At 43.0% G+C, this 24,040-nt stretch overlaps 1 pseudogene across 1 annotated transcript in view; it reads left to right on the forward strand.

The window, feature by feature from the left end:
• LOC143768215 (uncharacterized) overlaps positions 1 to 20,288 on the forward strand; it is a 32,133-nt pseudogene extending 11,845 nt beyond the window's left edge. Inside the window, exon 7 of the transcript XR_013213792.1 lies at positions 18,586 to 20,288. The product of XR_013213792.1 is annotated as an uncharacterized LOC143768215 (transcript). The remainder of the gene's footprint in view (positions 1 to 18,585) is intronic.
• Positions 20,289 to 24,040: the final 3,752 nt, after the last annotated feature.

Consider the following 24,040-nt stretch of genomic DNA (forward strand, 5'->3'; position numbering starts at 1 on the left):
CTGCGCAGTGTTCTTTGTCAGTCACATCTCAGATGCCGGGTGCCTGACTGCGTCCTGTTACTGAATCCCCGCCCCGCACTGTGTTATTCATTATGCACAGGGCGGGGCTGGGGTTCCTGGGAAGGCGGGGGAGCGTCCGAGATGGGGGAGCGCCTGAACAGCGCAGTGCGCATGCCCAGGAATGCCAGCCGCGCACTGTGCATAAGGGAAGGGAAGGAGAGCCATTTAGCTGTTTGAATGCAGATCTAGCTGGAATAGTTTGCAGACACAATGTATTGAGAGCACGGTTCGTGGTCAACTGGCAGCTCAAAAGATCTCTACAATGAACAAGCTTGGCGCTATCTTCTCTGCTTTCTGTATCCCAAGGATTGCCTTGTTCATCGCCCTTTAACACCATTACATGGATCTGGACTTACACTGGGACCCCTAGGCTTGGACCATGGTGTTACCTGCTATTCTGTGGTATTGGATGGCAAGAAGCATTATCAGCTAGCTGGGTCAGAAGCAGAAAGACAGAATACAGAATCAGAAGACACAAAAGTAGTCTGTAATTGGGCCACAGTCACAACAGTAAACAAATACACAAGCCGCAAGCTGAGCACAGAGGGCTGAACCAGAGGAGAACAACGCTGTTTCTGGCAGATTCCGGCCATGTGATTTGAGCTTTAGTAGGGTGTGGTATTTTCCGATTGGCTGAAGTAGGGAGCAGATTACTCCAGCTGGACAGCAGGAACAGATTCCAGATGAGATTGGGCACACCATATGCAGAAGCCCTAATATGACTAAATGACAGAAAACCAGAATAGTCGAAATCCCCATAAAGTTTTTCCATTTTATAAATTAAATCACTGAGGGTTATAATCTATACATACAGTACAGACCAAAAGTTTGGACACACCTTCTCATTTAAAGATTTTTCGGTATTTTCATGACTATGAAAATTGTACATTCACACTGAAGGCATCAAAACTATGAATTAACACATGTGGAACTATATACTTAACAAAAAAGTGTGAAACAACTGAAATTTATGTCTTTTATATTCTAGGTTCTTCAAAGTAGCCACCTTTTGCTTTGATGACTGCTTTGCACACTCTTGGCATTCTCTTGATGAGCTTCAAGAGGTAGTCACCGGGAATGGTTTTCACTTCACAGGTGTGCCCTGTCAGGTTTAATAAGTGGGATTTCTTGCCTTGTGAATGAGGTTGGGACCATCAGTTGTGTTGTACAGAAGACTGGTGGATACACAGCTGATAGTCCTACTGAATAGACTGTTAGAATTTGTATTATGGCAAGAAAAAAATGAATTAACACATGTGGAATTATATACTTAACTCCTTAACCCCCAAGGGTGGTTTGCACGTTAATGACCGGGCCAATTTTTACAATTCTGACCACTGTCCCTTTATGAGTTTATAACTCTGGAACGCTTCAACGGATCCTGATGATTCTGACATTGTTTTCTCGTGACATATTGTACTTCATGATAGTGGTAAAATTTCTTTATTAATTTATATATTACTTGTGTTTATTTGTGAACAAAAACGGAAACTTAGCGAAAATTTTGAAAATTTCGCAATTTTCCAACTTTGAGTTTTTATGCCCTTAAATCATAGAGATATGTCGCACAAAATACTTAATAAGTAACATTTCCCACATGTCTAATTTACATCAACACAATTTTGGAACCAACATTTTTTTTGTTAGGGAGTTATAAGGGTTAAAAGTTGACCAGCAATTTCTCATTTTTACAACACCATTTTTTTTTAGGGACCACATCACATTTGAAGTCATTTTGAGGGGTCTATATGATAGAAAATAACCAAGTGTGACACTATTCTAAAAACTGCACCCCTCATGGTGCTCAAAACCACATTCAAGAAGTTTATTAACCCTTCAGGTGTTTCACAGGAATTTTTGGAATGTTTAAAAAAAAAAAAAAAAAGAAAATGTAACTTTTTTTCACAAAGCAGAGCTCGGAAGAGAAGGAGCGCCGTTTAACTTTTCAATACAAAATTGACTGGAATTGAGATCGGATGCCATGTCGCGTTTGGAGAGCCCCTGATGTGCCTAAACATTGAAACACCCCAAAAGTGACACCATTTTGAAACGTAGACCTCCTAAAGAACTTACCTAGATGTGTGGTGAGCACTTTGACTCACCAAGTGCTTCACAGAAGTTTATAATGTAGAGCCGTAAAAATGAAAAATCATATTTTTTCACAAAAATGAACTTTTCGCCCCCCAATTTTTTATTTTCCCAAGGGTACCAGGAGAAATTGGACCCTAAAAGTTGTTGTCCTGAGTGTGCTGATACCCCCATATGTGGGGGGAACCACCGTTTGGGCACATGGCAGAGCTCGGAATGGAAGGAGCACCGTTTTGGAATGCAGACTTAGATGGATTTGTTTGCAGGTGTCACGTTGCATTTGCAGAGCCCCCTGATGTACCTAAACAGTAGAAACCCCCACAAGTGACCCCATATTGGAAACTAGACTCCCCAAGGAACTTATCTAGATGTGTTGTGAGAACTTTGAACCCCCAAGTGTTTCACTACAGTTTATAACGCAGAGCCGTGAAAATAAAAAATCCTTTTTTTTCCACAAAAATTATTTTTTAGCCCCCAGTTTTGTATTTTTCCAAGGGTAACAGGAGAAATTGGACCCCAAAAGTTGTTGTCCAATTTGTCCTGAGTACGCTGATACCCCCTATGTTGGGGTAAACCCCTGTTTGGGCGCACGGGAGAGCTCGGAAGGGAAGGAGCACTGTTTTACTTTTTCAACGCAGAATTGGCTGGAATTTAGATCGGGTGCCATGTCGCGTTTGGAGAGCCCCTGATGTGCCTAAACAGTGGAAACCCCCGAATTCTAACTGAAACTCTAACCCAAGCACACCCCTAACCCTGATCCCAACCCTAACCATAACCCTAACCACACCCCTAACCCGAACATGCCCCTAGCACTAATCCCAACCACACCCCTAATCCCAACACACCCCTAATCCCAACACACCCCTAACCCTATTCCCAACCCTAACCACACCCCTAACCCTAATCCCAACCCTAAATGTAATCCAAACCCTAACTTTAACCCTAACTTTAGCCCCAAATCTAACCCTAACTTTAGCCCCAACCCTAACTTTAGCCCTAACCCTCACTTTAGCCCTAACCCTAACTTTAGCCCCAACCCTGACTTTAGCCCCAACCCTAACTGTAGCCCCAGCCCCAACCCTAACTGTAGCCCCAGCCCTAACCCTAACTTTAGCCCCAACCATAACCTTAATGGGGAAAATGGAAATAAATACATTTTTTAAAATTTTATTATTTTTACCTCTCTTAGGGGGTGATGAATGGGGTTTGAGTTACTTTTATAGAGGGATTTTTAGCTGATTTTTATGATTGGTAGCAGTCACACACTAAAAAACGCTTTTTATTGCAAAAAATATTTTTTGCGTCTCCACATTTTGAGAGCTATAATGTTTCCATATTTTGGTCCACAGAGTCATGTGAGGTCCTGTTTTTTGCGGGACGAGTTGATGTTTCTATTGCTACCATTTTTGGTCATGTGACATTTTTTGATCGCTTTTTATTCCGATTTTTGTGAGGCAGAATGACCAAAAACCAGCTATTCATGAATTTCTTTTGGGGGGGTGGCATTTATACCGTTCCACGTTTGGTAAAATAGATAAAGCAGTTTTATTTTTCGGGTCAGTACGATTACAGCGATACCTCATTTATATCATTTTTTTATGTTTTGTCGCTTTTATACCATAAAAACTATTTTGTATAAAAAATAATTATTTTTGCATCACTTTATTCTGAGGACTATAACTTTTTTTATTTTTTCGCTGATGATGCTTTTTGGCGGCTCGCTTTTTGCGGGACAAGATGACGTTTTCAGCAGTACCATGGTTATTTATATCCGTCTTTTTGATCGCGTGTTATTCCACTTTTTGTTTGGCGGTATGATAATAAAGTGTTGTTTTTTTGCTTCCTTTTTTTACGGTGTTCACTGAAGGGGTTAACTAGTGGGACAGTTTTATAGGTTGGGTCATTACGGACGCTGCGATACTAAATACGTGTACTTTTATTGTTTTTTTTTATTTAGATAAAGAAATGTATTTATTGGAACAATATATATATATTTTTTTTATTTAGGATTTTTTTTTTACTTCTTTACATTGCCCCAGGGGGGTCATCACTGTATAGTGACAGATCGCTGATCTGACACTTTGCAGTGCATGGTGTCAGATCAGTGATCTGACAGGTACTGCAGGGAGGCTTCCCTGCGCCTGCTCTGAGCAGGCGCTTGAAAGCCACCTCCCTGCAGGACCCGGAAGGCCCCCCGCGGCCATTTTGGATCCGGGGCCTGCAGAGAGGAGAAGGTAGGAGACCCTCGGAGCAACGTGATCACATCGCGTTGCTCCGAGGGTCTCAGGGAAGCACGCAGGGAGCCCCCTCCCTGCGCGATGCTATCCTGTGCCGCTGGAAGGCTGCGATTATCTTTGATCGCAGTGTGCCAGGGGTTAATGTGCCAGGAGCGGTCCGTGACCGCTCCTGGCACATTATGCCGGATGTCAGCTGTAATAATCAGCTGACAAACAGCGGCGATCGGCCGCGCTCCCCCCGTGTGCGCGGCCAATCGACTATGACGTACTATCCTGTCACTGGGAATTAAGTCCCAGGTCACCTCGACGGGATAGTACGTCATATGGGATTAAGGGGTAACAAAAAAGTGAGAAACAACTGAAATTATGTCTTATATTCTAGGTTCTTCAAAGTAGCCACCTTTTGCTTTGATGACTGCTTTGCACGCTCTTGGCATTCTCTTGATAAGCTTCAAGAGGTAGTCACCGGGAATGGTCTACCAACAATCTTGAAGGAGTTCTCAGAGATGCTTAGCACATGTTGGCCCTTTTGCCCTCCCTCTGTGGTCCAGCTCACCCCAAACCATCTCGATTGGGTTCAGGTCTGGTGACTGTGGAGGCCAGGTCATCTGGCGTAGCACCCCATCACTCTCCTTCTTGGTCAAATAGCCCTTACACAGCCTGGAGGTGTGTTTGGGGTCATTGTCCTGTTGAAAAATAAATGATGGTCCAACTAAACGCAAACTGGATGGAATAGCATGCCGCTGCAAGATGCTTTGGTAGCCATGCTGGTTCAGTGTGCCTTCAATTATGAATAAATCCCCAACAGTGTCACCAGAAAGCACCATAACACCTCCTCCATGCTTCACGGTGGGATCCAGGCATATAGAGTCCATCCGTTCACCTTTTCTGCGTCTCACAAAGACACGGTGGTTGGAACCAAAGATCTCAAATTTAGACTCATCAGTCCAAAGCACAGATTTCCACTGGTCTAATGTCCATTCCTTGTGTTTAGCCCAAACAAGTGTCTTCTGCTTGTTTCCTGTCCTTAGCAGTGGTTTCCTAGCAGCTATTTTACCATGAAGGCCTGCTGCACAAAGTCTCCTCTTAACAGTTGTTGTAGAGATATGTCTGCTGCTAGAGCTCTGTGTGGCATTGGCCTGGTCTCTAATCTGAGCTGCTGTTAACCTGCGATTTCTGAGGCTGGTGACTCGGATAAACTTATCCTCAGAAGCAGAGGTGACTCTTGGTCTTCCTTACCTGGGGCAGTCCTCATGTGAGCCAGTTTCTTTGTAGCACTTGATGGTTTTTGCCACTGCACTTGGGGACACTTTCAAAGTTTTCCCAATTTTTAGGACTGACTGACCTTCATTTCTTAAAGTTATGATGTCCTCTAGTTTTTCTTTACTTAGCTGCTTTTTTCTTGCCATAATACAAATTCTAACAGTCTATTCAGTAGGACTATCAGCTGTGTATCCACCAGACTTCTGGACAACACAACTGATGGTCCCAACCCCATTTATAAGGCAAGAAATCCCACTTATTAAACTTGACAGGGCACACCTGTGAAGTGAAAACCATTCCCGGCGACTACCTCTTGAAGCTCATCAAGAGAATGCCAAGAGTGTGCAAAGCAGTCATCAAAGCAAAAGGTGGCTACTTTGAAGAACCTAGAATATAAGACATAATTTCAGTTGTTTCACACTTTTTTGTTAAGTATATAATTCCACATGTGTTAATTCATAGTTTTGATGCCTTCAGTGTGAATGTACAATTTTCATAGTCATGAAAATACAGAAAAATCTTTAAAGGAGAAGGTGTGTCCAAACTTTTGGTCTGTACTGTATGTGGTCAAAATTGTTGGTATCCCTCTTTTAACCCCTTCACCCCGAAGCCTGTTTTCACCTAACTGACACGGCCAATTTTTACAATTCTGACCACTGTCACTTTATGAGGTCATAACTCTGAAACGCTTCAACGGATCCTGGTGATTCTGAGATTGTTTTCTAGTGACATATTGTACTTTATGATAGTGGTAAAACTTCTTCGATATGACTTGCATTTATTTGTGAAAAAAACAGAAATTTGTCGAAAATTATGAAAATTTCGCAATTTTCAAATTTTTCGTTTTTATGCCCTTAAATTAGAGAGTTATATCACATAATCTAGTTAATAAACAACATTTCCCACATGTCTGCTTTACATCAGCACAATTTTGGAAACATAATTTTTTTTGTTAGGGAGTTATAAGGGTTAAAAGTTGAAAAGCGATTTCTCATTTTTGCAACAAAATTTGCAAAACCATTTTTTTTACGGACCACCTCACACTTGAAGTGACTTTGAGGGGTCTATATGACAGAAAATGCCCAAAAGTGACACCATTCTAAAAACTGCACCCCTCAAGGTACTCAAAACCACATTCAAAAAGTTTATTAACCCTTCAGGTGCTTCACAGGAATTTTTGGAATGTTTAAAAAAAATTGAACATTTAACTTTTTTTTCACAAAATTTTTACTTCAGATCCAATTTGTTTTATTTTACCAAGGGTAACAGGAGAAATTGGACCAAAAAAGTTGTTGTACAATTTGTCCTTAGTACGCCGATACCCCACATGTTGGGGTAAACCATTGATTGGGCACATGGCAGAGCTCGGAAGGGAAGGAGCGCCATTTGACTTTTCAATGCAAAATTGGCTGGAATTGAGATCGGAACCCATGTCGTGTTTGGAGAGCCCCTGACGTGCCTAAACAGTGGAAACCCCCACAAGTGACACCATTTTGGAAAGTAGACCCTCTAAGGAACTAATCTAGATGTGTGGTGAACACTTTGAACCTCCAAGTGCTTCACAGAAGTTTATAATGTAGAGCCGTAAAAAAAAATTAATATTAATTTTTACAAAAAATGATCTTTTTGCCCCAAATTTTTTATTTTCCCAAGGGTAGCAGGATAAATTGGACCCCAAAAGTTGTTGTGCAATTTGTCCTGAGTACGTTGATACTTCATATATGGGGATAAACCACTGTTTGGGCGCATGGCAGAGCTCGGAAGGGAAGGAGCGCCATTTGACTTTTCAATGCAAAATTGGCTGGAATTGAGATCGGAACCCATGTCGTGTTTGGAGAGCCCCTGACGTGCCTAAACAGTGGAAACCCCCACAAGTGACACCATTTTGGAAAGAAGACCCCCTAAGGAACTTATCTAGATGTGTGGTGAGCACTTTTAACCCCCAATTGTTTCACTAAAGTTTAGAATGTAGCGCTATGAAAATTAAAAAATCATTTTTTCTTTCCACTAAATTATGTTTTAGCCCGCAATTTTTTTCCCCAAGGGTAACAGGAGAAATTGGACCACAAAAGTTATTGTCCAATTTGTCCTGAGTACGCTGATACCCCATACATTGGGGGGAACCACTGTTTGGGCGCACGGCAGAGCTCGGAAGGGAAGGAGCGCCGTTTGAAATGCAGACTTAGATGGATTGGTCTGCAGGTGTCATGTTGCATTTGCAGAGCCCCTGATGTACCTAAACAGTAGAAACCCCCCACAAGTGACCCCATATTGGAAACTAGACCCCCCACGGAACTTATCTAGATGTGTTGTGAGAACTTTGAACCCCCAAGTGTTTCACTACAGTTTATAACGCAGAGCCGCGAAAATAAAAAATATTTTTTTTTTCCACGAAAATTATATTTTAGCCCCCACGTTTTTATTTTCCCAAGGGTAAGGCTGGTTTCACACTTGCGTTTTTATCTGCATGCCTTTTTAAAAAAAACGCATGTGTGAAAAAACGCATGTAAATGCGGTAAAACGCATGCGTTTTTTAGACGCATGCGTTTTTATAGAAAAACACAAGAAAACGAGAAAAAAACAAAAAACCCTAACCCTACCCCTAACCTGAAATACGTGGCACTGAAATACGTGGCACTGAAATACGTTTATATACGTATATACGTATATAAGTGCCACGATATTTCAGTGGCCACGTATATAAGTGCCACGTATATAAGTGCCACGTATATAAGTGCCACGTATATAAGTGCCACGTATATAAGTGCCACGTATTTCACGTAAATGCCACGATATTTCAGTGCCACGTATTTCACTGAAATATCGTGGCACTTAAATACGTGGCACTGAAATATCGTGGCACTGAAAGACGTGGCACTGAAATATCGTGGCACTGAAAGACGTGGCACTGAAATATCGTGGCACTGAAAGACGTGGCACTGAAATACGTGGCACTGAAATATCGTGGCACTGAAATATCGTGGCACTGAAATATCGTGGCACTGAAATATCGTGGCACTGAAATATCGTGGCACTGAAAGACGTGGCACTGAAATATCGTGGCACTGAAATATCGTGGCACTGAAATACGTGGCACTGAAATACGTGGCACTATGACTGTCAGAAAATGTTCATTAAACGGTTAGGGGTGAGTTTAGGGGTAGGGTTAGGGTTTGGATCCCTTTATCACCTTGATGGTGGTGGGTGACTTTTCAGTGTGTGTTCTGGTTTTTTTCTATAAAAACGCATGCGTTTTTAACGCAAACAAACGCGTTGAGATCGGACGCCATGTCGCGTTTGGAGAGCCCCTGATGTGCCTAAACAGTGAAAACTCCCCAATACTAACTGAAACCCTAACCCCAACCCTAACCCCAACCCTAGCCCTAACCCTAGTCCTAACCCTAGCGCTACTTTCACACTAGCGTTTTTTTTGCATACGTCGCAATGCGTCGTTTTGGCGAAAAAACGCATCCTGCAAAGTCATCTGCAGGATGCGTTTTTTCCCCATAGACTAACATTAGCGACATATTGACACACGTCACAAGCGTCGTGCGACGGTTGCGTCGTGTTGTGGCGGACCGCCGGCAGCAAAAAACGTTACATGTAACTTTTTTGTGCCGACGGTCCACCATTTCCGACCGCGCATGCGCGGCTGGAACTCCGCCCCCACCTCCCCGCACCTCACAATGGGGCAGCGGATGCGTGGAAACCCAGCATCCGCTGCCCCCGTTGTGCGGCGCTTGCACAGTATGCGTCGGTATGTCGGGCCGACGCTAGTGTGAAAGTAGCCTAACGGGAAAATGGAAATAAATATATTTTTTTAAATTGTATTATTTTTCCCTAACTATGGGGGTGATGAAGGGGGATTTGATTTACTTTTATAGCGTTTTTTGGGCGGATTTTTATGGTTGGCAGCCATCACACACTAAAAGACGCTTTTTATTGCAAAAAATAGTTTTTGTATCACCACATTTTGAGAGCTATAATTTTTCCATATTTTGGTCCACAGAGTCATGTGAGATCTTGTTTTTTGCGGGACGAGTTGACGTTTTTATTGGTACCATTTTCGGGTACATGACATTTTTTGATCGCTTTTTATTCCGATTTTTGGGAGGCGGAAAGAACAAAAATCAGCAATTCCTGAAATTCTTTTAGGGGGGGGGGGCGTTTATACCGTTCCGCGTTTGGTAAAAAGGATAAAGCAGTTTTATTCTTCGGGTCAGTATGATTACAGCGATACCTCATTTATGTAATTTTTTTATGTTTTGGCGCTTTTACACAATAAAAACTATTTTATATAAAAAAATAATTGTTTTTGCATCGCTTTATTCTGAGAGCTATAACTTTTTTATTTTTCTGCTGATGATGCTGTATGGCGGCTTTTTTTTTGCGGGACAAGATGACGTTTTCAGTGGTACCATGCTTATTTATATCCGTCTTTTTGATCGCGTGTTATTCCACTTTTTGTTTGGCGGTATGAGAATAAAGCGTTGTTTTTGCCTCGTTTTTTTTTTTTTTTTTACTGTGTTCACTGAAGGGGTTAACTAGTGATATAGTTTTATAGGTGGGGTCGTTACGGACGCGGCGATACCAAATATGTGTACTTTTATCGTGTGATTTTTTTTTTTTATTTAGATAAAGAAATGTATTTATGGGAATTTTTATTTTATTTTTTCTTTATTTAGGAATTTTTTTTTTTTTTTTTTTTTTTTTTACACATGTGGAAAATTTTTTTTTTACTTTGTCCCAGGAGGGGACATCACAGATCGGTGATCTGACAGTGTGCACAGCACTCTGTCAGATCACCGATCTGACAGGCACATTGCAGAGGCTTGCCGGCGCCTGCTATGAGGAATTCTCAGCAGACGCCGGCAAGCAGGGTCATCTCATGACCCGGAAGGAGTCCCGCGGCCATCTTGGATACGGGGACTCCTTCCAGGTCACCGGAGCAGCGCGATCTCATCGCGTTGCTCCGGTGGGAGAGCGCAGGGAGCCCCCGTCCCTGCGCGATCCCCTTGTATGCCGCTGTCACTATTGACAGCGGCATCAGAGGGGTTAAATGCCCGCGATCGGCGATAGCGCCGATCGTGGGCATTGCTGCGGGGTGTCAGCTGTCATATACAGCTGACACCCGCACCCGATCACCGCGGCGCTCAGCGCGAGACCGCGGTGATCGGGGCGCCGTACTACTACTGCGGCTGTCAGTAATGCAGTGCCGGCAGCGCAGTACTAGTACGGCGCATGTCGGGAAGGGGTTAATGACAGAAAAACCCACAATGGTGACCGAAATAACTTGAATCTGACAAAAGTAATAAGAAATAAAAGATCTATGAAAATGAACAAATGAAAGTCAGACATTGCTTTTCAGCCATGCTTCCACAAAATAAAAAAAAATAAAACTCATGAAATATTCCTGAACAGAAATGATGGTACCCCTGAAAGTAATATGACAAAAGGGACATGTTAAATCGCGGTGTGTCCACTAACTAGCATCACAGGTGTCTACAATCTTGGAATCAGTGAGTGACCTGTATATAGGGCTACAGATACTCACTGTGCTGTTTGGTGCCATGGTGTGTATCGCACTCAACATGGACCAGAGGAAGCAAAGGAAAGAGTTGTCTCAGGAGATTAGAAAGAAAATTATAGACAAACATGTTACAGCTTAAGTAATAAGAGAATCTCCAAGCAGCTTGATGTTCCTGTGACTACAGTTGCACATATTATTCAGAAATGTAAGATCCATGGGACTGTAGCCAACCTCCCTGGACTTAGCCACAGGAGCAAAATTGATGACAAATCAAATAGACGGATAATACGAATGGTAACAAAAGAGCCCAGAAAAACTTCTAAACAGATTAGCGGTGAACTTCAAGCTCAAGGAACATCAGTGTCAGATCGCACCTTCCATCGTTGTATGAGCCAAAGTGGACTTCATGGGAGACGATCAAGGAGGACACCATTGATGAAAAAAAATCATAAAAAAGCCAAACTGGAACTTGCCAAACTACATGTTGACTAGCCACAAAGCTTCTGAGAGAATGTCCTATGGACAGATGAGACAAAAATTGAACTTTTTCCTATCGCCACGACGGCTCCCAACGAGAGAGGGGATACACCCACCATCAAGACAGGGAGGCTCTGTTATGTTCTGGTGCTGCTTTGCTGCATCTGGCACAGGATGCCTAGAATCTGTACAGGGTACAATGAAATCTCAAAACTATCAAGGGATTCTAGAGAGTAATGTGCTGCCCAGTGTCAGAAAGCTTGGTATCAGTCACAGGTCATGGGTCTTTCAACAGGATAATGACCCAAAACACACAGCTAAAAGCACCCAAGAATGGCTAAGAGGAAAACATTGAACTATTCTGAAGTGGCCTTCTATAAGCCCTTATCTAAATCCAATTGAGCATCTTTGGAAAGAGCTGAAACATGCCATCTGGAAAAAGCAACCTTCAGACACGAGACAACTGGAGTAGTTTGCTCTTGAGGAGTGGCCAAAATACCTGTTGAGAGGTGTAGAAGTCTCATTGACAGTTACAGGAATCATTTGATTGCAGTGATTGCCTCAAAAGGTGGTGCAACTGTGACGTCCAAGGAGGGACGTGCTATGAGAGTGAACCCTCTGGGTCATGGCACTGAGGCTCCCACAAGCGAGCGGACCTGGGAGAGCCAACCCCTATACAGGGATCGTTAGGGGCAGACCCGAGGGAGTCAAGTACCGCGACAGCTGGCACCAAGAGGGGCAGCTCAAGAGGAGACAAGAGGACCGCAGACTGGACCAAGGAAAAAAGGTAAACTGGACTGGACCGGAGCTACGGAGACGGAACCACCAAGACAAAATACTCTGACATAAGTACAGGTTAGGTAACAGGGAGAAACAGAGGGGTAGGACGGAACAGGTAGTCAGGAGCAGGCAGGTAGTCAGGACCGGACAGGAAGTCAGGAAAAAGAGCCAAAACAGCATACAGTAAGCACACGGTAATCAGGCGCCTCCAATATGGAGCCGCCTGATGTACCCTGTGCTGACACCTTATAGGAGCGCTAACGCCTCTGGGAATGTGCAAAGAGGGTAGTGGAGTGCGTGCCCGTGACCAAAGGTGCATGCATGGGGCTGACATAGACCGGAAGGAAAGAGGACACCACGCAGGAACACGCAGGCGGCAAGAAGACAGGTCGGGGAACCAGGGCGGCAATAGAGACACAAACCCTACGCAATTCTCTCCCTGCGCCGCTGCTACAACTTTATATGATCAACTTGCATAGGCTCTGGAGCAGAAGTACTGGGAAGCCTGGTCGGACAAGGACTAGGAACCCGGTTAAACCTAAAGGACCTCCTTTCCCTAACCGCCTCACGAGAGTGTTCCTGGAACCGTAAATCAATACGTGTGGCCAGGGATATAAGGTCCTCTAAAGTGGTAGGCGAGCTCATCCTTTATCTTACCTAAAAGGCCCCTACCAATGCCTCATTATTCCACCCCAGCTCTGACGATAGTGTTCGGAAGCGGATAGCGTATTGTCCTGTATTGTCCCCAAGTGCCCCGGCTCATCAAAGACCTTACGGAAAGTGTCCAAGAAGTTCTGAATACTAGAGACAACCGGGTCATCCCACTCCCGCAGGGGGTTCACGCAAGCTAAAGCCTCCTTCTCGAGATGGGACATGATAAACGCCACCTTGGCTCGATCAGAAGGGTATTGCTGGGGCAAGAGCTCGAAGTGTAGACTGCACTGGTTCAGAAATCCCCGACACAATTTGGGATCTCCGCTATATCTAGGAGGCTTTCCCAAACGAGGCGGCGGATGAGGTGAAGGATTACGGAGAGAGGCAGAAGCAGCGGCAGAGGACTGAAGAGAAAGTAAGCGGTCATCAACAGACGCCATGTAACTAAGAATATGGGACTGAGTATCACGCTCGTTACTGCGCGAACTCCTGCTGGAGCCCTGCCAGCAGAGGCACATTCCCTGGATCGGAAGTCTGTAAGGCGGTCAGCCAAAGTGTCCATAGATTTCAAAACGGACATGATCCGGGTCTGATTTTCATGCAAAAGAGCAATTCTTTTTGAGCTGAGGTACCAGCGGGGTGCATGGCCTGATTACACTGTGATGTCTAAGGAGGGACGTGCTACGAGAGTGGACCCTCTGGGTCGCAGCACTGAAGCTCTTACGAGCGAGTGGACCTGGGAGAGCCAACCCCTATACCGGGATCATTAGGGGCAGACCCGAGGGAGTCAAGTACCGTGACAGCTGGCACCAAGAGGGGCAGCTCAAGAGGAGACAGGAGGACCGCAGACCGGACCAAGGAGAGAAGGTAAGATGAGAAATAAAGGTTATATTATACTCACCCAGGGGCGGTCCCGCTGTGGTCCGATCCGAGGGGCGTCCGGCGCCTCCTGTCTTCATTCGATGACGTCCTCTTCTGGACTGGACCGGAGCTAGAGAGACGGAACCACCAAGACAGAATACTCGAACGGAAGTACAGGCTATGTAACGGGGAGAAACAGATGGGTAGGACTGAACAAGGTAGTCAGGAGAGGGCAGGTAGTCAGGAGGGGGCAGGTAGTCAGAACCGGACAGGTAGTCAAAAAAGGGCCAAAACAGCGTACAGTAAGCACACTGTAATCAGGCGCCTCCAATTTGGAGGAGCCACCTGATATACCCTGTGCTGACACCTGATAGGAGCGCTAACACCTCTGGGAAGGTACAGAGAGAGTTAAGAGGGAAGAGGAGCGCGCGCCCACAACCTAAGATGCATGCACGGGGCTGACATAGACCGGAAGGAGAAAGGAGAGAGAGGACACCACGCTGGAACCCCTGGGTGGCAGGATGACAGGTCGGGGAACCAGCGCGGTGCCTGGAGTGGTGAGCAGGGAAGAGGACCTGGAGGCGGAAGCAGCGGCGGCAGCGGATGCCAGCATGTCAGTGGAGGCCGGCATGACAGCAACAAAATATTAAACCTTTCGCGCCAGAGCCCATTTTTGCCTTCTTGACCGGGCTAATTTTTTCAATTCTGACCAGTGTCACTTTATGAGGTATAACTCTAAAACGCTTCAACGAATCCTGGTGATTATGAGATTGTTTTCTGGTGACATTTTGTACTTTATGATCGTGATAAAAATGTATTTTATATAACTTGCGTTTATTTGTTAAAAAAATGGAAATTTGGCGAAAATTTCGCAATTTTCAAAATTTTTATTTTTATGCTCTTAAATCAGAGAGGCATATCACACAAACTAGTTAATAAATAACATTTCCCACATGTCTACTTTACATCAGCACAATTTTGGAAACAAATTTTTTTGTTAGGAAGTTATAAGGGTTAAAAATTGCCCAGTGATTCCTCAGTTTTAGAACTAAATTTACAAAACCATTATTTTTAGGGACCAAATCACATTTGAAGTGAGTTTTGAGGGGTCAATATGACAGAAAATACCCAAAAGTGACACCATTCTAAAAACTGCACCCCTCAAGGTGCGCAAAACCACATTCAAGAAGTTTATTAACTCTTCAGGTGCATCACAGCAATGAATGTAATGTGGAAGGAAAAAATAAACATTTACTTTTCTTTCACAAAAATTTTCCTAATTTTTTTTACTTTCGCAAGGGTAACAGGAGAAAATGGACTATATATTTTGTTTTGCAATTTCTCCTGAGCATGCCTATGCCCCATATGTGGGGAACTCTACTGTTTGGGTGCACGGCAGGGCTCAGAATGAAAGGCATGCCATTTGACTTTTTGAATGTAGAATATGATGGAATAATGAGCGGTTGCCATGTCGCGTTTGGAGAGCCCCTGATGTGCCTAAACAGTGGAAACACCCCACAAATGACACCACTTTGGAAACTAGACCCCCCAAGGAACTTATCTAGATCTGTGGTGGGTACTTTTAACCCCCAAGTGCTTCACAGAAGTTAATTACATAGAGCCATGAAAATGAAAAATCATATTTTTTCCACAACAAATGAACTTTTCGCCCTCAATTTTTTTTAAAAAGGGTAACAGGAGAAATTGGACCCCAAACGTTGTTGTGCAATTTGTCCTGAGTATGCTGACATCCCATATGTGGGGGTAAACCACTGTTTTGGCGCATGGCAGAGCTCGGAAGGGAAGGAGCGCCATATTGGTGAGCAGATTTTGCTGGAATTGTTTGTGGGTGACATGTCACATTGTCAGAGCCCCTGAGGTGCCAGAACTGCATAAGCCCCCAAAAGTGACTGCATTTTACAAAATACTTCCCTGAATGAATTCTTCTAGAGGTGCAGTGAGCATACTGACACCACAGCTGTTCCATAGAAAATTATACCATTGGGCAGTGAAGAAAAAATAATTACATTTTTACCATTAAAATGTTGCTTTAACCCAAAATTTTACTTTGGAAAATAGGTAGATATGTAAATGGTTACTACACCCATAGATGAATTTGCAGAGGGGTGTCATTTCCAAAATGGGATCACTTCAGTGGGGATACTGCTGTTATGGTACTTTGGAGAGTCGCTAAGTGCCAGAACAACAGAATCCCCCTGAAGGGACCCCATTTTGGAAATTTCAAAAATGTCATTGTAGTACCCAATATATTGTGCCCAGCATGTTTCTCTGGAGACATCCCTCCACGTACCCCCGGAAATTAAGTTAGCTCTACTCAAATGTGTCTGTCACTAAATAAACCAAATGCTTGCATGTCAAAACTGTTTAAAAACTTGGTTCTGTGTGGAAGATTTTAAATCAGCCATGGAGGCATTGAGCCATGAAGGCATTCATTGGCATTGTGGGCAATAATAGCGGGTATCATGCCTCATTCCTCTCTTGGAACATACACAACATCTTCTCTGGGGGTTCTTTCTTGTTTCAGTTGCTTGAATGAGTGCAATAAAATGTTGCTGAGTGAGTTTTCGAAGATCTTCAGATTCTAAAGGATTGACGGGGACAACATTTTCAAAAACAAGATTTTCAATGACCTTTTCCTGATAATCAAGGAAAGTATCTGCATTTCAGGCTTTTTTGTATAACACAAAAGAATTATATGTGGGGTGAACTAGATGGACTTACAGTCTTCCTTCAACCTTAATAACTATGTATGTGGCCACCTGAAACAAATAAATGACTAACTTTTTATACCAGGTGTATGATTTTCTTGATACCTGGTATGGCTGTAGAACCTGCTCTGCAAGGTCCACACCCCCCATGTATTTGTTGTAGTCAATGACAGACACAGGTTTTGGAGTAGTGGATCCCTGTTGGTCTGCAGTGGCCCTTGAGACATCTGTGTGGATCGAGCTCAGGATAAAAATACCTTTTTTTATCTTTATACTTAAGGGCAAGCAGCTCTCCATTGTGTAAAGCCACTGACTTCCCTTTTCGGAACTTTACGTTGACCAATGATTGTGGAAACCCCTGTCAGTTTTTGCAAATGGTCCCACAAGCCCCCATGTTACGTTCAACCAAACTTATAAATGGGGGTATGCTGGTGTAGTACTTGTCAACATACAGATTGTAGCCTTTTTGTAAAAATTGAGTTATCTGCTCCCAAACGATTTTTCCAGATGTCCCCAGATAAGTAGGGCGTCCTGGTGAGTTTAGTTAGCAATCTTTCCCCTCATAAATTGAACTGTCTCACATTTTATAGAGCTTTATTCCGAACCTTGCCCTCTTAGAAGGAAGGAATAAATTGCTTGAGGTGCAGTCTTCCTTTCAATTTTACAAGGGACTCATCAATGGAAATGTCTTCTGTTGGGGTGTAGAGCTTTAAGTACTTGTCTGTCAAGTCTTCGATGATGGGTCTGATTTTGAATAGTCTGTCATGTTCTGGGGCATTTCTGGGCAGGCATTGACTATTGTCATTAAAATACCAAAATATCATGAGCATTTCATAACAGGTCCTAGGAAGAACGGCAGAAAACATAGGGGTGGCTTGAACAGGGCAGTTGGACCAATAGGACCTAATGCTCGTTTTTTTAACAAGCACCATAGCGAATTTAAGTCCTAAATGTTTTTTCATTTCTAGGACATAAGTTGGTGTTCATAAATTTGATTTAGCATAATAGGATCGTGAATTCTGGCTGATGAATTGGGACGCATATAAATTTGAACAACAATATGCTCTAGTAAGCTATCTTTCAGAAACAAATTAAAAACCATTAACTGGTCCAAAATTTTCCACCTCCACATTTATACCAGGAATGGCATTAACCCCTTTCTGACCTCGGATGGGATAGTACGTCCGAGGTCAGAACTCCTGCTTTGATGCGGGCTCCGGCGGTGAGCCCGCATCAAAGCCGGGACATGGGTAACAACTATTTAGACTACGTGTGTAGGAGGAATGATTATTTTTACTCCACAGCCACTTTCTGAAAATTAACACGCAGTGGATGTTAGAGAGTGAAAATTACACATTTGCCATTTTATTACACAGGACATAGTGCCCAGATTGTGCTTCAGGAGACACACACCTCAAATTAAGTGGTTTCTTCTCACTATAATTTTACTAAATACAGGGATCCTAAATGTTGTTTGAGCACTCACTGCAAGACTCCGAAGTGATAGCGGATTTTTCTGGATTGGTTTATAGAAACGCTGTTGCTTTTCAACAGCCTTTGAGCCACTAATAGTGTGGGAACCTCTTTTTCCATTGACAGATGATGGACCTGAGTGGGGATTTGTTTTTTGAGATAAGATTTGGTATTATTTTCGCCTATATAACATTGATTGGTTTCTTTTTATTTGATATTTGGGAGTCAGAATGAACAAACAGGAACACCACACACTACTGGTTCATCCAACACGGTTTTCTATTAGACTGTGAACTGTCATTGTCTTGGTAAATAATTAATTAATTTTAAATATTTTTTACATAGATTGCCATTTCTATGGACAGTTTAAGTAGAAATGTTAAATAATATAAAATTCAAGGACATTTTATTAAAAAAATGTTTATCTTAGCAGATGACTGTACCAGGAGATCAGAGGGACAGCTGACATCTTCAATTTTTAAATCTGATCATCTTGAGATCTTACAAGATACAACTGAAGTGATTGATGTTACTCCAGATATATCATCATCCATTCACAGCAAAGATCTATCATCTGATCCTATGAAACAGGTCCCATCTTCTGATTCATTACTGACTACTAAGGAAAATCAAAGTCACAAAACAGGCATTAAAAAACAAACTGCTCCTAAAGCAAAGAAGTCATTTTCATGTTCAGAATGTGGGAAATGTTTTAACCATAAATCAGATTTGGTTAATCACCATAGAACTCACACAGGGGAGAAGCCTTTTTCCTGTTCAGAATGTGGGAAATGTTTTGCACGTAAATCAATGCTTGTTACTCACCATAGAACTCACACAGGGGAGAAGCCTTTTTCATGTTCAGAATGTGGGAAATGTTTTAACAAGAAATCACATTTTGTTACACACCAAAGAACTCACACAGGGGAGAAGCCTTTTTCTTGTTCAGAATGTGGGAAATCTTTTAATCAGAAAGGGCATCTTGATGAACACCGAAGAATCCATACAGGAGAGAAGCTTTTTTCATGTTCAGAATGTGGGAAATGTTTTACTCAGAATTCACATCTTGTTACACATGAGAGAACTCATACAGCAGAGAAGCCATTTTCATGTTCAGAATGTGGGAAATGTTTTACACGTAAATCAATGCTTGTTACACACCATAGAACTCATACAGGGGAGAAGCCTTTTTCCTGTTCAGAATGTGGTAAATGTTTTAACCAGAAATGGCATCTTGTTAATCACCAGAGAACTCACACAGGGGAGAAGCTTTTTTCCTGTTCAGAATGTGGTAAATGTTTTAACCAGAAATGGCATCTTGTTAATCACCAGAGAACTCACACAGGGGAAACGCTTTTTTCCTGTTCATAATGTGGGAAATGTTTTAACCACAAATGGCATCTTGTTAATCACCAGAGAACTAACACAGGGGAGAAGCCTTTTTCCTGTTCAGAATGTGGTAAATGTTTTAACCAGAAATGGTATCTTGTTAATCACCAGAGAACTCACACAGGGGAGAAGCCTTTTTCCTGTTCAAAATGTGGGAAATGTTTTAAGGAAAAATCAGATTTGGTTAATCACCATAGAACTCATGCAGGGAAGAAGCCTTTTTCCTGTTCAGAATGTGGGAAATGTTTTATCCAGAAATCAGATTTGGCTAGACACCATAGAACTCACACAGCAGAGAAGCCATTTTCATGTTCAGAATGTGGGAAATGTTTTAAATGGAAAATAAATCTTGATAGCCATCAAAGAACCCACACAGGGGAGAAGCCTTTTTCCTGTTCAGAATGTGGTAAATGTTTTAACCAGAAATGGCATCTTGTTAATCACCAGAGAACTCACACAGGGGAGAAGCTTTTTTCCTGTTCAGAATGTGGTAAATGTTTTAACCAGAAATGGCATCTTGTTAATCACCAGAGAACTCACACAGGGGAAACGCTTTTTTCCTGTTCAGAATGTGGGAAATGTTTTAACCACAAATGGCATCTTGTTAATCACCAGAGAACTAACACAGGGGAGAAGCCTTCTTCCTGTTCAGAATGTGGTAAATGTTTTAACCAGAAATGGCATCTTGTTAATCACCAGAGAACTCACACAGGGGAGAAGCTTTTTTTCCTGTTCAGAATGTGGTAAATGTTTTAACCAGAAATGGCATCTTGTTAATCACCAGAGAACTCACACAAGGGAGAAGCTTTTTTCCTGTTCAGAATGTGGTAAATGTTTTAAGGAGAAATCAGATTTGGTTAATCACCATAGAACTCACACAGGGGAGAAGCCTTTTTCCTGTTCAGAATGTGGGAAATGTTTTATCCATAAATCACTGTTGGTTAGTCATCAGAGAACCAAAAAAGGGGAGAAGCCTTTTTCCTGTTCAGAATGTGGGAAATGTTTTAAATGGAAAGTGCTTCTTGTTAGACATCAGAGCAGTCACACAGAGGAGAAGCCTTTTTCATTTTCTTAATGTGGGAAATATTTTACTTGCAAATCAACTGTTAATAAACATCAGAGACGTCACATAGGGGAGAAGCCTTTTTTTATGTTCATAATGTTGGAATAGTTTTAACCAAAATTGAATCATCTTAAATTTGTTTGAGTGTTTTTATTTTAATGAGGCCAAACATGAGGAATTAGTTCACTGAGAAAAAAAAATCTAATAAGAGATAATTATATATAAAATGATCCATTGATTATAAAATTCACTGACAAAAGGATAAAACTAAACTTTATTAATTCCAAATGTAAAACTATACCCATAATTCACCCCCTGAAGGTTAGTCAGTAGGTGACTAATAGGAATAACATGTACCCCACAGCTCAGTATATAGGGTGAGGTGATGTATACACTCACTCTCCATTTCTACGGGTTTCATCGTCCTCACCAAAGGCGATTCATCAGGAGACTATTTAATATTGACCTATATTCAAGCGAAACTAGACAAAAAAAAAACTAAAATCATGTATCCTGTTATCTGAAACAAAAAACTAGCCACATATTGGCAGATCCCAGACCTCAAACTATATACTTTGTAAGCCACTCCAGTGTCAGGAATAGATAGTAGGTGAAAATACAGTATAATTCTTGTGTTTTTCCTCCTATAGGGACTGCCCTAATTTGGTATTGTAACAGATGTTAATTAGTAGTGCAGACAAATTGTCCTAGACTAAACTCCGCTTTCAGACGGCCCAATATGTACCACTCAGGGAAAACTTACCTGCTCCAAAGATCAATAGCAGCTTGTAATGAATGGCCATGCTGCGGTCTGTCAAGGAATAATAATAATAATAATCTTTATTTTTATATAGCGCTGACATATTCTGCAGCGCTTTGCAGTTTGCACACATTCTCATCGCTGTCCCCGATGGCTCACAATCTAAATTCCCTATCAGTGTGACTTTAGAATGTGGGAGGAACCCACGCAATCACGGGGAGAACATACAAACTCCTTGCAGATATTGTCCTTGGTGGGATTTGAGCCCAGGACTCCAGCGCTGCAAGGCTGCAGTGCTAACCACTGAGCCATCGTGCTGCCCCAATATCGTTATAAAGACTAGGGATGTGTGCAATCATAATGTCTGGAAGATTTGTGCCATTATTTAGTATGAATATGGAAATTATCCGTGAAAGTTGTGTTCCCTGAGCGGTATATACTGTATTTTCACATACTATCTATTCCTGACACTGGAGTGGCTTATAAACTTACAAAGTATATAGTTTGAAGTCTGGGGTCTGCCAATATGTGGATAGTTTGAGTGAGTGTGTATACGTCTCCTCATGCTATATACTGAACTGTGACAGTCCCGGCAAGTACTCCGGCAGCTGTGCTCTGCTTGTGACGTCCCTTCCATGTGCTGCTTACAAGCATTAAGCAGCTGCTGGCATCGGAGTAGAACGCTGTGAGGGAGCGCTGGGTAGGTAATGGTAATGGTTTTTTATTTTAATATTTTCTGATTGGGGCCATGCATACCAGGAGGGTAGGGGGCAGTTATAAGGATTGGGCCATGCATACCAGGACCGGGATGGGGGCCAGTCATACCAGAATAAGGATGAGGCCCTGCATACTAGGATGAGATGGGGGCACTGCATACTAGTATAGGGATGACAGCGATCATTCCTGCCAGGATAGGGATGAGGGATCCATGCATACCAGGATAGGGATGAGGAGGTCATACATACCAGGGTAGGGATGAAGGGGCCATGGGTATCAGGATGGGGGTGAGGGGACCACATATACCAGGATAGGGGATATTAAGTACAGACAAGAAAAAAGGGTTGAGACCGCGCATAAGGGAATACCTAGAGACAACAGGAAAATATAGATTGTATGCAATGCCTTGACACCCGGAGGCATATGATGGGACAAAGAAAGAAACTTCCTAAAAGCCGTGAGACCTTCTAATCGATAAATCCTTCTGATCAATAGACAGCAATATATAAAACAACCTCAGTAGAATCACTGCTGTATGTACATGACCAGCAAAACAAATGAAATAAAGCAGACTAATCGGCACTAATAGTACACATACCTGTGATTCGTGTGTTCCGTACGGGGAAACTGTAGATGTGCCGGTAAATGTGGCTATATGGTGAGCCGGAGTTCGGGCACCTCGGTGCCAGGTGTGGAGCCGAGCGTGGCGCTATTGGGTAAGGTGTCCGGCATCAGATGTGTGGATGCAATAGTGGGGCGGCGAATGCTGGAGTGCTGCCGCCCAGAGGCGCTGCGGGGAAGCTGCGTAGAGCCAGGGAAAGCCCCGGCCGGTGGCGTCCCTGGATACGAGCGTGAGGGAAGATGGCCGACAGAGAACAGAGCGTGTGACGTCACAGCTGGGGAGCTACGGAGCGGTACTGGGACAAGGTAGTAACCAACGTGTTTCAAAGGAACAGCGTCCTTCGTCAGGGTCTGACGAAGAAGGACGCTGTTCCTTTGAAACGCGTTGGTTACTACCTTGTCCCAGTACCGCTCAGTAGCTCCCCAGCTGTGACGTCACACGCTCTGTTCTCTGTCGGCCATCTTCCCTCACGCTCGTATCCAGGGACGCCACCGGCCGGGGCTTTCCCTGGCTCTACGCAGCTTCCCCGCAGGGCCTCTGGGCGGCAGCACTCCAGCATTCGCCGACCCACTATTGCATCCACACATCTGATGCCGGACACCTTACCCAATAGCGCCACGCTCGGCTCCACACCTGGCACCGAGGTGCCCGAACTCCGGCTTACCATATAGCCACATTTACCGACACATCTACAGTTTCCCCATACGGAACACACGAATCACAGGTATGTGTACTATTAGTGCCGAGTAGTCTGCTTTATTTCATTTGTTTTGCTGGTCATGTACATACAGCAGTGATTCTACTGAGGTTGTTTTATATATTGCTGTCTATTGATCAGAAGGATTTATCGATTAGAAGGTCTCACGGCTTTTAGGAAGTTTCTTTCTTTGTCCCATCATATGCCTCCGGGTGTCAAGGCATTGCATACAATCTATATTTTCCTGTTGTCTCTAGGTATTCCCTTATGCGCGGTCTCAATCCTTTTTTCTTGTCTGTTGTTTATATCAGGGGTGGCGTTTACCTGTTTTGAGTCCAGCTGCTAAGGGTACTGTCTATTTCTATAAGCGCTGGTGTGTTCATTGTACAGATATTAAGTACAGAATTTTCCACATTTTTTGCTTCAATTTTTTTTTCTAAAACCTAGGTGCATCTTATCGTCCAAAAAATATGGTATATATATATTTTTTTCTCAGTGAACTCATTCCTCATGTTTGGCCTCATTAAAATAAAAACACTCATACTCCATTGGCATGCCGGCTCCACTTCAGCGGTGTCGAGACTCACTGTCCTGGGGCTTATGTGAGGTTGTTACATCACACGAGCCTTGCACCCGATCA

This window comes from Ranitomeya variabilis, chromosome 4 (genome assembly GCF_051348905.1).
Source record: "Ranitomeya variabilis isolate aRanVar5 chromosome 4, aRanVar5.hap1, whole genome shotgun sequence".
NCBI classification, from domain to species: Eukaryota; Metazoa; Chordata; class Amphibia; order Anura; family Dendrobatidae; genus Ranitomeya; species Ranitomeya variabilis.